The 14,856-nt window shown below is 45.2% G+C and overlaps 1 protein-coding gene across 5 annotated transcripts in view; it reads right to left on the reverse strand.

The window, feature by feature from the left end:
* The window catches only part of MRRF (mitochondrial ribosome recycling factor), a 47,572-nt gene that overhangs the window by 12,678 nt on the left and 20,038 nt on the right, over positions 1 to 14,856 (reverse strand). The gene's annotated exons all lie outside the window — the stretch shown is intronic.

Raw genomic sequence — 14,856 nt, forward strand, 5'->3', positions numbered from 1 at the left:
TTTTTCTCCCTCTCTTTCTCCTTCCCCTCCCCTCTCTCTAAAAGTAAATAAATAAAATCTTTCATTTTAAAAATTTAAAAATCTTTTTAAAAACTGAGTTTTGTTCATCTCATCTGGAAATCGAAAACAAAAAATAGCATCTACCTTTCAGTTATTGCGAGAATTAGATAAGATGATACATGGAAAGTACCTAGGACAAAGCTTGGTAGAGAACAAACAATCAGCGAGTTAGCTGCCTTTGATGCAATTGTTATTTACATTTTGGCAACGACTGAGCATCTTCAAATAGAGAAGAGTTTATTCATGAAAGTTTTTATCAACAGAGAAATGGTAGGGCAAACAATCTATGCTTCAGTAAGATGACTTTTTGAGATCTGACTAGTAATTTAACATCTCATGTACACTGTAAAGTACAAATGCTCCCAGCATATAGACCTGAAGTTTTCTTCCTTCAGTTTTCTTTTGTTCATTCAGTTTACAGTTTTATGCTACAGCCGTTTACTGGGCACCCATTATGTGCCAGCCACTGTGTCAGATACCAGGGATATAGCAGCAAACACACCTGGGTTTACAGCATGGCAAGGAAGGCAAGCATTAAACAAACACATGCACAATTAATCAATACGTTAGTCATAATGAGTACAATAAAGACATAAAGAGTTCCATGAAAATAATTAGCAGGGAAAGGGAGTCTGACCAAGCTCTCCTTGTGGGACTCTGGGAACAAAATGAGGAGGTAATTAAGCTAAGTGATATTTAGGTTGAGTCAGAGTGGGAGGGTACAGCAGGATCCTTCCCACCAGACGGAGTGGCTCTGTAAAGTGGAGGCATTTTTCCAAGTTAGGAGGAGGCTACTGCTTTTTAGAGAATGGGAAAAGGCAGTGTGGCTGCAGCTGGGAACGCAGACAGGCGACTGTCCCAAACGAGGAGGCTGGAGAGGCCAGCCAGGGCAAGGCTACGTACACAGGCCTCTCAAGGTCACGCTGAGCCTTCGCAGACCCACCGATGGATCAATGGATGCACAATGCGATACACGCACACAGAGGAACAGTATTCAGCATTAACAAGGAAGTTCTGATTCACGCTACAACGAATCTTAAAAACATTATGCTAAGTGAAAGGAGCCAGACACAAAAGGATGAAGATTATATGATCCCACTTATATGAGGTACCTAGAGTGGTCAAATTCATGGATACAAAAAGTAGAATAGCAATTATCAAGAACTGGGGGGTCAGGGAATAGGAACTTGTTGTTTCATGGGTATAGTTTCAATTTTCCAAGATGAAGAGTTCTGGAAATTGGTTGTACAACAATGCTAATGTGCTTAATTCCATTGAACAAGACATTTAAAAATGACTAAAATGGCAACTTTTTTTATGTCTATCTTACCACAATAAAAAAAGAGTGGGGAGAAACAGTCTTGGCAGATGGTTCCTGAGAACACACAGAGCCCCGCAGCCATCTTGCCCGAGGCCGAGGACACGTGGGCAGGTGTGTACTTGGCCGAGCCAGCAGAACACAAGCCGGATCTGAGCGAGCAGCAGAGGCCTGTGCAGAGCCTCCAGGCAGGCACGGGTGCTCAGGGCCGACTCTGCACGAGCTCCTTGGCTGGGCAGTGAAGACAGCAGCCTTTTCCGTGGGGGTCAGAGGGCCTCCTAGCCTTAGGCAGGGGTTCTGCGAGTGAGGTGGCAAGAACGCCCTTTGTTTGTATGAACCCCACCAGACAGGTCTCCCAGTAATATCCTGGATGGTGGCCTTCCTGCAGAACTCCTTGAGCGTGTTTCCATGAGCGATAAGCTGAGGTCATGCCCTGCTGGGAGCGCACACAGCAGAGAATCCCATGGACTGAAATGACATTTCCAATTGTCTCGGTGAGAACAGGGTACACGTACAAGGCCATTCACCAGGTGTCCATAAGAGGAAGCCATGATCAGCTTGGGCAATTACAGTAAAAACCTGTTATAATAAGTCAGTACTCGACTTCAAAAGGATCTTTGGTCACTTAAATGAGACTGTAAAAGGTAGAAAGGATGTGCTTTAAACCCGGGAGACCTAAGCTGGAGTCCCAGCTCTGCCGCCTGTTAGCTTCAGAACCGTAAGCACACTTTCAACTTCTCCCGGCTCAGTCTCCTCATATATAAAATGGGAGTAAGAGTGTTACTAAGAAGGCGGCAGCAAGGATTTCGTGCAATGATGGGGAAAAGGACTTGACACCCTAACCTGTGTGTGTGCCCTACAGAAGCGCAAGTCAGGACGGCTGCATTCTTATTTTTAACACAGAATCTCCAGGACTTGGGGCTAATAGGATGTGCGTGGCGAGGAAGAGAACCATCGACAGGATTTGATCAGCTGGAGCCCGGGCTATTGAGTGGGTGGCGAGCAGAGGGAAAGAGCCGCAGGGAGAGCGGCAGGTGGCGAGGGCAGTGGGGGCTCGGGCTCTGCTGCAGCAGCAGCGGTGGGCGGGCCGAGGCAGGAGGAAGCTGCACCTCCTGGGCTGCCCATCAAAACACACCTCTGCCCGCTCCAGGGAGAGAAACCTTGCCCCCTCTCACTGGGCCTTGGGGAGACTCCCCCCGCAGAAGCCTTGGCTGCAATCGACAGCAGACACATGCTTTGCTTCACTGTTCGCAGTGGGCGCTGCCCAGTGCCTTGAGGCCTTGAGCCTGAAGGAAATGTTTTTGTTTGTGTAGTCGAGCCAGACTTCCTGTGCTTCTAGGTACACAATCCCCACCCCCCGATGCTCCACCCCCTTCAGCTCTACTCTGAAAGGACTTCTACCATCAGCAGAAACTTTAGTTCTCTCTGGGGACACAACTGGCCACCGGCCTACAAAGGACCGGCCTGTGACTGAGGCCTGGCTAAGCCAGACATACCACCCTGAAACACAGTCCAGCATGATGGAGAAAGAACACAGGTTGGACTCCAAACTCTCAGCTGAGTGACCTTGACGAAGCCACTCGCCTTCCTTGTCGCCCCAGAGGGAATGGATATCCAAGCCCAGGAATAAGTAAAGGCCGCTCTTGCCTCAGCACGACAGTACAGGAACAGAGCCCGGGTTGGGGACCACGGGGACTCGATGAGCAACCGCAGCTCTGCCGCTTGCAGAGGGAGTAGGTAACTTTTCCTCTCTGGATCTCAAAGAGGGATGCCAGGGAACTGCCTCTGAAGCCAGACTGCAGGGCTAGGAGGCCCAGAACGATCATTTCTTAGCTGTACGGCCCTGGGCAAGTAATGTTACCTTTCTGCCTTAGTTTTCCCATCTGTCGAATCTGCGTGCCACTACTTTAGTGAGATTGTTATAAAAATTAAGAGTTACTAGATGTGCTAGCACGTGAGCATATGCTCAATAAATACTATTTGTTTTTATTTCCTTCAATTGTCCAGTCGGGGCAGGAGGGGCAACAATAAGAGTTACCTTTCTTCCATAGTGGGTGTTAGGAGCAAATGAAAGGGATGATGATTAAAGAACTTTGCATTTGTAGGTACTGACTATTTTAAAGCTGTTAATCATATCATATCACTAGTAATAAAAATACTAGTGATATGTCCTACAAGGGACAGCATAGTGGCCACAAGCCTAGCTCTGAGAAAGTCTGCCTGTTCTTCCACTCACTACCGTGTGACATTGGACACAAAGAACTCCATTCGCCTATGACTCAGTTTCTTCATCTGCAATAGGATAATGTACCTTCCCAAAAAGACTTGTGAACATATTAGTTAATAAACAAAGAGCACCTGGAACAGCACTGGGCACGTAGCAAACGCTCACGTTCATTGCTTCCGCCAACATTGGTTGCATTGTTGCATATTCACTGTATGCTAGGAGCCATTCCAGGAGCTAGGGCTACGGCTTACATATATGAATGGCAGCTTCGGCTTATGTATATGAACAAAGGTGACACGTCTTCTAGAAAACAAGTATACAAAATGACACATAGGTGCTATGAAGAAAGACAGGGAGATAAGGAGAAATCTTATTATCATAGTAAGGGCTGATTTTTATCTGCCTAGACATCTGACCCCAGTATCATCTGCTCCCCTTCACTAATTAACATTTGTAGAGCTCTTTCCACGTGCCAGGCTCTGAGCTGACATGCTCTGTATGCATTAGCTCAGTGAATCTTCACAACACTCCGATGACGTTAGTGATGGACTTTACAGGTTAGAGAAGGGAAGCTCAGACGGATGGAGTGACCTGCCCACGGCCACACAAGGACCGAGCAGACCTGGGATTCGAGCCCAGCACAGTCTGACTCTTGAATTCCAGACTTCCTTTGTTGGTGCCAGACAAATCTAAGCAGCTATTCTTACTAGTGGTAGTAACGAGAAAAGCAATGCTCTCACATCAAGTTCTGCTTAGACATATGGTCATTACTACTCCTGCAGCTCCACTAGGAGTCCAAGTGCAGTGGGGAGAAGGAGAAAGGAAATCCACAGACAACTGCAATGGACTAGTGACCTGACTCACAGCTATCGATTGCCCGGTTCTGTGAACAGCTGCAGGACACCACGGGCGGAGAACAGAGGAGGGGCAGGGAGTGGAGGAGCCTGTCCTTTTGAGTGCAGCTTTCGCACAGGTGTTGGGGCAACTTTCTCCAGAGCCCACACTCTACTCTTCATTCCTGACTGCACCTCCCTGTGGGTTTAAACAAGGACATTTGTGCCAGGAGGGAGTCCCCATCCCACATACTGGGGACCTGAACTAGGAAGAGGGGCTTCTAAAAAGCCACAGGCCAGGTGGGAAGCAACGCTGAGGAGGAGAAGGCAGGCACCCTAAACTGCACGGAGGCGTGCCCAAGGCTGGAAGGCCCTGGAACGCACCAGCAGAATGAACGGCCCCTGCGAAAGCAGCTTCGGCAGGCAGGCGGTGGGAGTGAATGGGCTGGAGAGGCAGCTGCAGTTGCTCAAATGCAGTTTGTGGCTGCCCTGCCCAAATTAAATCATTAGGCATTCTTCTCTGATTTCTTTTTTCCTTTCAAGATGGCTAAAGGTCTGTATGTGTGTGGGTGTTGCAAGAAAAGGGAGTGCTTCCTGGATCGTGCACGTTATACACAAGACCCCTGACACGAGCCCCACTAGGCGATACTGCAGCCGGGCGAGGGGCCACGGGGCTGAAGGAGGGGTTCAGGGCAGCACCCCAGGGAGCAAGGCAACAGCAGGGCAGGAATGGGCGCTTCAGGGCAGGCAGATCTGATTTGAGTGACTCCTCCAACTGCTAATCTGTGACCTTGAGCAAATCACTTACACTGATCCGCCGTCTCCTTATCTGTATTATACCCATCTCAAAGGGAATTTCTCTGCAGCCACAAGAGCAATCAGATCCCCAGGAAAGGTGTATAAGATATTGTTATGCAAAAAAGCAGGTTGTGGTACTGTAGATATTTAATCCCATTTATGTAAATTATATGTTTGTATATGCTCTTTTTTAAAATCTGAAAAGATCTATACTAAACTTACCAACATTACTTCTGGGAAGAATACTTGCAGAAGAGTAAGCAGTTTTATTTTTTTGTAAGGATTTGGAATTTTGAAATAAATGTGTTTTCTTTTTACAATTAAAAAAAGAGAGGAAAATCATATATCTGATAAGATTCTTGTATCCAGAATATATAAAGAACTCTTACAACTCAACAAAAGGACAAATGACCCAATTAAAAAACGGGTGAAGGACTTGAATAGATATCTTTCTAAAGATATACATTTGGCCATTTAGCAAACAAATGCATGAAAAGATGCTCAACATCACTAGTCTTTAGGGAAATGCAAATCAGAACTATAAGGAGATACCATTTCATACCCACTAGGATGGTAATGATAATAATAGTAAATAATAATAGTAAGTGTTGGCAAGAAGATGGAGAAATTGGAACCCTTACAGAGCGAGTGTAAAATGCACTGTCCCTGTGGAAAAGTTTGGCAGGTCCTCAAAATGCTAACAGTTATCACATGACCAGCAATTCTACTCATATGCATATACCCAAGAGAACTGAAAACATGTTTACACAATAACTTGTGCAGTAATGTTCATTAGCAGCATTATTCACAATAGCCAAAAAGCAGAAACGACCCAAATATTCATCAACTTAAGAATGAATAAACAAAATGTGGCAGAGCCACACGATGGAATATTACCTAGCAATAAAAAAGGAGAAAGTACTGGTACATGCTGCCACACGGGTGAAACCTAAAAACATGATAAGTGAAGAAGCCAGTCACGAAACACCCCGTCCTGTGTGATTCCTTTTGTACGAACTGCTCAGAGTGGCTGCAGATCAGTAGTTGCCTAGAGCAATGGGGAGAGAGGGTGGCAGCCAAGCGGGGAGTGACTGCTGGTAGGTTTCTTTGTGGGACGGGAAAACAAAGTCCTAAAATTCTATACTTTAAGTGGGTGAATTATATTTTAATAAAGCTGTTAGAAGTCTCTGTGCCTCTCTGGCTCTCACCATGGAGACTTTAACGGCAGGCAGCGCTCCTTGGTTTCCTCAGCTGCGAGGCCGAAGGCCTGCTCCCTGGGACCACTCTGAGCCATCGCCCCGTGTGCAGAAGAGGCCACAGGAACGCTCAGTCACACAGCTAACTCGATAACGACAATTTTGGAAATAACATTCTCTCTCGTTTATCGAATACGTTTCCCTTATTCACCGCCGTCTAAAGGCTCTCCCTGTCCACTCTGGCTCCCTGTCCCTTTCATCCTTCACAGGCATTGTGCCCAGCAACTCTGCACAAAAGCAGATACTGCTATTAGCCCATTTGACAGATGAGGAAATTGAGACTCAGAGTGTTGGAAGAACTGGCATAAGGGTACAGTAACTCTTTTTATCGGTTTCCTTTTAGAGTTTTTCTGACTGTAACCTCGGCTCACATCAGTTCTGGCTCTCCCAGGCGGCACAGCAGCTACCCCTCTCCTTCACGCCTCCTGGGGGTCTCCTGACCTGCCGTACCCCACCTGTCCTCCCTGGAAAAACCTAATCATCATCCATAAAAAACTTGAGAAAGGAAATTCAGGCTAGGAGAACTGTAACTCAGGGCTTTCTCTGGTTACCTGTGAAACTCCGTGGTGCGACCCTAAGTAGAATTCTCCTTCATGCTGTCACCTAGGAACAAAGTCCGAGGGAAGGAGGCACGTCCAGGCATAGGTCTATCACCCGAGACAACGCCAGGAGGGAGAGTGGGAGATGATGGAGGCAACTTCCAACTATAGTGAGGTCTTGGGAAGCAGGTCAGGGGTCCGAGAGGGTCTGGAAGAGCCAAGGTCCCTTGGCCTTACCAGACACAGAGCAAACCTCACACCACAGGCAGGACCAGTCATCAGATTTTCTTATTTGGGAGACATCTTCCAGGAGGTCTGGTTCACCATAATTCATATTCAAAGAACAAACCAAGTGCTCATTAACAATCAATCTACAGTGTTCCTGAGCAACTCAAATTCCAAGATAATTACAACATAATGACTCAACTCCTCTCACCCTTAAAAATGAAGGAAAAGATAGGGGTTAAAAAATGAACATGGGTTGGGGGAGGGAGTCAGTGAGGAAGAAAGGGAGAAAGAATGTTAAGGACTAAAAGATGAATCAGTATATAGAAATAAAATATCATTGTTTTTACTCCCAAATAATCAGAAAAAGAATGTTTTCAAGAACTCCTTTGGTGTGGCTCAGTGGATTGAGCAGTGACCTGCGAACCAAAAGGTCACCAGTTTGATTCCCTCTCAGGGCACATGCCTGGGTTGTGGGCCAGGTCCCCAGTTGGGGGCATGCAAGAGGCAACCGCCTGATGTTTTTCTCCATCTCTTTCTCCCTCCTTCCCCCTCTCCCTAAAAATAAATAAATAAAATCTTTTTAAAAAAACAACTCCTTAACCAGAAGAATTAAATAATGACAGATGCTATCAGGTAAAGGAATTAATATTTCTTAAGTGTCTATGACACACCAGGCTTCATACCAGGAGCCTCACATATCCCATCACTTCTCAAAACCATAAAAATTGTTCCCATTTTACAGATAAGGAGGCTAAAGCTTCAAATAATTAAGCGACTTGGCTCTCAGCTCCCTACAGTGGGCACGTCCCCTGGGCGCCCCCAACAGGGCGCCTTCACCAGGAGCACCCTCGGCCTGGCTGGCTCTCGGAGGTGCACTGCCGCGTGAGCCCCTTTCTGCCCTGCCCTTCTTTTCCTTCCTCACCATTGACACACCTGCACCCCGTCCCTTTCACAGGCCTCTCCTCCAGTAACTCTCCCGCACAGCTAATTCTGTCCTGGCATCTGCCTCTCAGAGGACCCAAGCTGCCAAACCCAGAGAATGACAGAGTGGGATTTGAACCTACGTCTGTCCAACCCCATGGCCCTTGTGCTTTCCTTTATACCCAGACATTAACTGATATATAGATCAGGTTGCTAAATCCAGTGATTGACTCTCAGACCTTCTCTTCTTGACCCATCAGTGATGTTCAGTGTAGGTGACGACCCCCTCCTCTTTGATACACTTCACTAGGTTCCTAGGGCCCCGCATGCTCCTGGTTCCCTGGCCACTTATTCTCAGTCTCCTTTGCTGGTTCCTCCTCACCGTTCTGACCCACAAACCTTGAAGGAATATCCAGGTCTACTGGGTTTGCTGACTGCATATCTTGAGACTTGTCAGCCTCCGTAATCACGTGAGCCAATTGCTTATAATAAGTCTCTTTATTTTATATCCTGTTGGTTCTGTTTCTCTGGAGAATCCTGCCCAATTCGAAGTCCTTACGTGATCTTGGCCTCCCTATGTCACTCTGCCTTCATCTCTTATTTCTCCCTTCCCTTGCTCCGCTTCAGCCGCGTGAGCGCACTTGCTGTTCTTGAACACCCCAGGGACACTCCCACCTCAGGGCCTTTGCACATGATGTGTCCTCTGCCTTCGTGATGGATGTAGGCATGGTTCTCTCCCTCACATCTTCAGCTCTCTGCTTAAATGTCACCTTCCCCCATTCTATGAATATACCACTTAAAACTGTGTAACCCCACTACCTCCATGCAAGACATCCTTTATTTCCTTTCACTGGCTTATTTTTGTCCACAGAGAAAAAAATATGACCATCCGACAAACACAGTATAAGCGTCAGTTATTGTCCATCACCCCAGCAGAAGTTCCATAAGGGCAGAGGCTCTGTCTGGTTTGTTCACTGCTATATCTCATGTCTAGAACCACGCCTTACATATAGCTTGTCCTCAAAAAATGTGTTGAATAAACTTATAAATGTCCTAAAAGTTTCGAATTTCAGGACAAAATTTTTATATCATCACAAAAGCAGTTAAGTTGTTGCCTGGGGCCAGAGGAGGACTGAGGACTAGCCCGCAAAGCATATGGGGGACTGTGGGGGGACTGTCATGTATCTTGACTGAGGTATGGTTACAGGGACACATATTTTTCAAAAACCACCATCATATACACTTGAAATGGGTTCATTTTTTGTAAGTTATACATCATCAATAAAGTTGATTAAAAACAAACACCCTGTATTTCAGACTGCCTCTCACACAGAAAAATGGTATACAAACTCACTTTTAAACTATGCATCCTGATTTGAGCTTTGGAATTCTGTTCCACATGGTTTGAATTGGTATATAATTAAATTTTAAAATACTAATTACTGGCCCTTGCTACAAAAAAAAAACAAACACAAAACAAAAAGTACTCTTAAACGTCCATAGGTTTAAGAATAGACTTTGAAGTCAAAAGAACCCATATTTAACTTTTGCTCAACTCGACCAGCTAAATGAACTTGAGAAAGTGATTTAACCTGCCTTGGGCCTACTTCGCTCATGTATAAAAAAATAAGGAAAAGCCTTGGCTGGGTGGCTCAGTTGGTTGGAGCATCGTCCTGTACACCAAAAGGTTGTGTAATATCATTACACAAAAAATGGAGGAGATACAGACATGAGTTCGATCCCTGGTCAAGGCCAGGGGTGTGGGGTGGGGCAACCAATTGATGTTTCTCTCTCACATTGATGTTTCTCTCTCTCTCTTTCTCTCTTTCCTGTCTCTCTAAAATCAACAAACATATCCTTGGGTGAGGATTAAAAATAATAATAATAATAATAAGGAATAATAGAATGAAGTGAGGTGAATAATATAGCATAGGGCCTAAAATATAGTTCAGTAAACTCAGTAAATAGTCATTTTGCTTAATATTATTACTGCCATGTATAGTTAGGAGAGCCATTCAAATACCAATGGATTTTCCTAAGACAGTGATGTGAAGTTTGAGCCTGAGGACCACTGGAGGGGTCCCTTGAGTGTGCCGAAAATGGTAGTCTGGCCCTGAAAGGTCCCCATCGCTAAGAAGCACGCAGCACACAGCACACTGTCACAAACAAGCACCAAGACAATGAAGCAGCAAGAGCTACACCGAGGCCCCCATATTCCATCCACTTATTTCCCAATTACTTCCTCTACCACTTCCCACTCCCAGCAGAACAGAACTGCCTTAGAAAATCATTACCCTGGGAGTGAAAGAGTAAAAATTTTGAAGAACCAAGATATTCAACAATTGGGAACGGGTTAATGCTACATATGAAATACGCATACTAGGCATCCTTTGAAAAGAGTGGGAAGAACACTCATCAGAGAAAGCAATGACATATTGTTAAGCTTTTAAAAGAGTGCAGGGTGGTATGTATAATATAATCCCATATCATTACACAAAAAATGGAGGAGATACAGACATGTGTTTGAATTTGTACAGAAAAAGATCTAAAAAATCAAGGTGCCGAAAGTGGTCTCCTATGGAGAATAGAATGGGGGTATTTTCATTTTTTATTTAAATCTACTTAAAATAAAAGCAATGCAGACATTGATAAAAAAAGAGAGGGCGGGGGACAATCAAGGAAAGATGCCACCTTGGTGGAGAATGAGTCAATCACATGCGCTTTTATTTTTCCGGTGAATTTGTGATTCCTTACAGGTTTATTTAAAATCAGACATGAACTCAGTGCTCTCAAACCAAAGCAGCTTCATTGTATTTTGTGTGGTTTTCTCACTGATATCTGGTAAAACAATGAATAAGAGAGGATGTGTTTGCTTGTTTGGGGGTATAATCAAGTAAAATAGGGTGGAAGGAAAAACCTGCCTGTCTGGTCTGATATGCATAAAACTTTTCAGAATCCCTGATTAAGAAACGATATGCCAGAGACCTTCTATTAGCAGACGAGAATAGGAAAAAAGGCACTAAAAGAGACCTGAGTTCTAATCCACCTGTGCCACTTAGTAACTATACAACATTGGGCATTAACTTCCATCAACATCAGGTCTCTCATCATCAAATGGACATAAGAGACTCTCCTGCCCTGAATGGGTTGGGTGTCATCCTGTGAACCAAAAGGTCTCCAGTTCGATTCCCAGCCAGGGCGCCTGCCTGGGTTGTGGGCCAGGTCCCCACTTGGGGGCGTGCAAGAAGCAACCAATCAATGTTTCTCTCCCTTGCTTTCTCCTTCCCTTAACCTCTCTCTAAAAATAAATAAAATATTTTAAAAAAAATAAGAAAGAAGAAAGAAAGAAAGAAAGAAAGAAAGAAAGAAAGAAAGAAAGAAAGAAAGAGAGAAAGAAAGAAAGAAAGAAAAGGAAAGAGAAGAGAAGGAGAAAGGCGCCCTGACCCCCTGGCAGCGCCGTGAGGGTTTGGAGAGGAACTGCGCAGCCTTCCGCCCAGCACCTCCAGGCACTACAACTGTGGTGTGGGTGGCTGATAAATACCACCCCAAATTTGATTCCATAGATTTCAGTGAATTTTGACTAAAGGGGATGTTCGAAGAATCCATCCAGTTGACTGGCTTCTCTCAATGGAAGATCACTGCCCAGGGAAGAAAACCAAAGCTGTACCCACTGCCAGTGGGCAGAGACATAACCCGGGGCTCCCGAGGCTGGATGCTCCTTCACTGGGGAGAGCCCGGACGGAATCTTGCGTGCACCACACAGAGCTGGCCCCCCAAGGCTGTGAAAAGAAGACGTAGTGGTAAGTCCACTTCAAGCCCCAAGTCTGACCTCTTACTGACTTAGGATTTATCTGCCACCTCCTTCCCTAAAAGATCAGAGGCAGATTACGGTTAAGAGTCACATACTCAGTAGACTAATTTTAAATGAGAAAATAAGAATTGAAGACGTGTAATGAGGGTGAAGCACTCTCTGAGATCGGCTGCAACTGAAAATAAAACTTAGCTCTGGGCATCCGGAATTAAGGCAAAAAGGCAAACTTGCAGACTATCATTAGGCAGAGGAAGAATCACGATCAATCAGGAAAGGCAAATTTTCCTAGAACTAAACTCAACATGTTATAATCAGAAACTGATCCTAGGAAGTTATGCTACTGATTCCCTCCTACCTCCCCAATGCCTGACGTCAGCCCTGGTGCGTTAGCTTCCTCCTCGCAGCTTTGCCCGTTTCCAGCTGTGTGACCCGGAGCCAAAGCCTCACCTCCCTGCGTCTCAGCTTCCTCGTCCTTCATGGGGAATGATGAGTCTACTTATTTATGAAAGGGAATAAAGGAACATTTGCTAGCACTAACTGGGTGCTTGCTAAACATCCCCTCACTGAAACCTCCCAGGACCACATAAGGCAAGCCCTGTAAACGATGCAGATGAGCTGCCTGAGTGTCCGGGAGGTGGAGACGGTTGCCATTGCCACACAGCGGAAATGCGGATGAGCCGCAACTCAACTGCACGCTTCCGCAACGCGGAGGCGAAGTGTAACGGTCCTTTTTCACCTTCCCTGTATAGGTCAAGCAGAGTTCCTGGCACACAGTAGGTACTCAACATATTAATTCTCTTCCTCACTCCTTTTCTCCTCAAGTGTGTGTGTATATACAGGGTGAGGCAAAAGTAGGTTTACCGTTGTTTGTATGGAAAATAAGACAATAATAAATACATAGCAGTACAAGAATAAACTGTTTCACATACATCTGTGAACCTATTTTTGCCTCACCTTGTGTGTGTGTTTTATATATATATATACATAATTCAAAGTATACTAAAATAACATGAATAGATTTATGTAGCTTCTTTCCTCTAAGGAGATCATACTCCTTAATCTATTTTTTCTACTAATCTCACCAAATCGCTATCATTATTACTTTACTTATTTTACAAATAAGGAACCAGAAGGCAGCAAGCTGCTAGGGTGACATGCCCAGAATCAAATAGAAGTCACTGCCAAAACCAAATATAAACCTTGGTCCTTTTTTCGTCTAAATCAACCTTTATCCTCTCACATGACACAGCCTCCATAATAAAGAACAGATCATTCATTTTTTATCTGGAAAACTACCAAACGTACAATTCAGTAAGGGGCCTCCTGACCTTCCCACCTTGTCAAAGGGAAGAAAGTATATAAAAAATGAGGTTTGCAGGAGCAGACGGTTTTGGTCCGTCAACTTTCTCTTGGATTACGCCCATTAGCTCACATAAAATAATGTGAAATATAATGTAACAGATCCCCAGGTCTTTGGAAACTCAAGTTAAACTCACTGATCCTTCAGGCTTACACACACTGCACCACCGGCGATCGTAAGGTCCTATGGGGCTGCAGAGGTGCACGTTATGTGAACTAGATCTTCGGAGGAAAAATAGGGCACGCAATCAGGCCACTCTGAGAGGAACCGAGGCCAGCAACGAGCGTTGAGCAGTGTAAGTCCACAGCCTGACAGAACTGAGGAGCTCCATGAGGGACCTGGCAGACCGCTCGCTGAGAGCGGCCCCCTCATCTGGTGCAGGAGCAAACCGAGGCTCACGGAGGTTAAGCGGCTTTTTTCCAAGATTTCAGACAGGAGAGCAAGCACTAAAAAATAAACCTGCCGACTACTATCCATTCCACTTGCAAATCTTGCTTCTACTGTTCATGAGTATACTTATCACTTTGCAGGATTCTGCATCTGTTCAGGGAGTACAGGAAAAAGAGCCTGCACACTGGTAACAGAACACTCAGGATTCAAATCCTGACTGCCACTTACTGACCATGTGATCTTGGGAAAGTCCCTTAATTTCTGTGAATGTAAATTGTTTCTTCTATAAATTGTGGGTATAGTAAGTTCCACAAGTAAGCCGCAGGTAATATAAACAAAGGTATCGCCTGTGAGCTCCAGGAAGGCGAACCTCAGGTCTGTACACCTCAGCACCCAGCACTGGGCCTGGAGCGTGACACTTCTGCAGAGAGTCTGCTGAGAAAATCAGCAAACTAACCAAGCAAACAGGTCCTGGACAGGTCTACTTGGTTCTTAAACACTAGGCTATAGTGCTTCCAATTCATAGGATTTCAAGGCAGAGGATTGATGCTACCTTGCAGAGTACCGAGGACACAATGGAGTAAGATGGCCATTTTCTGGTCATAAAGCAGGAAAAAAGCTCAGCGGGGGATGTTCCTGATCTCTCAGGTTTGGGATTAATGCTTGTTGTTAACACAGGTGTATCTTGAGGCTTTAGAATTCACTAACCCTGGGTCTAGTTCCCAGCTACAGTACTTTACAGCCTCTCCGCATCACTGCTCTTGCACTGTGGGGCCGCTATCAAGTAAAATAAAGGTGACCTGAACACAAGTACTTTGATGCCATGGCAGTCAATCCAATAACCCCGAGAGCCACTACGTGACTAAGGGGCAGGTAACATTCACAGCACGGACACACTGGACGAAGGGATGGTTCACGTCCCAGGCGGGATGGAGCGGGTGGCTTGAGATTTAATCACACAGGTCAGAATGGCACACAACTTAAAACTTATGATTTCTTTATTCCTGAACTTTTCCATCTAATATTTTTGGACCACAGCTGACAGTGGGTAAAAAATGCAGAAAGCAAAACCATGGATATGGAGGCGGGGGGCTACTGTATACTTTTATTCATTT

Source organism: Pteronotus mesoamericanus, unplaced genomic scaffold (genome assembly GCF_021234165.1).
Source record: "Pteronotus mesoamericanus isolate MK-2021 breed Mesoamerican mustached bat unplaced genomic scaffold, CSHL_Meso_final contig_78, whole genome shotgun sequence".
In the NCBI taxonomy this organism is placed as follows: domain Eukaryota; kingdom Metazoa; phylum Chordata; class Mammalia; order Chiroptera; family Mormoopidae; genus Pteronotus; species Pteronotus mesoamericanus.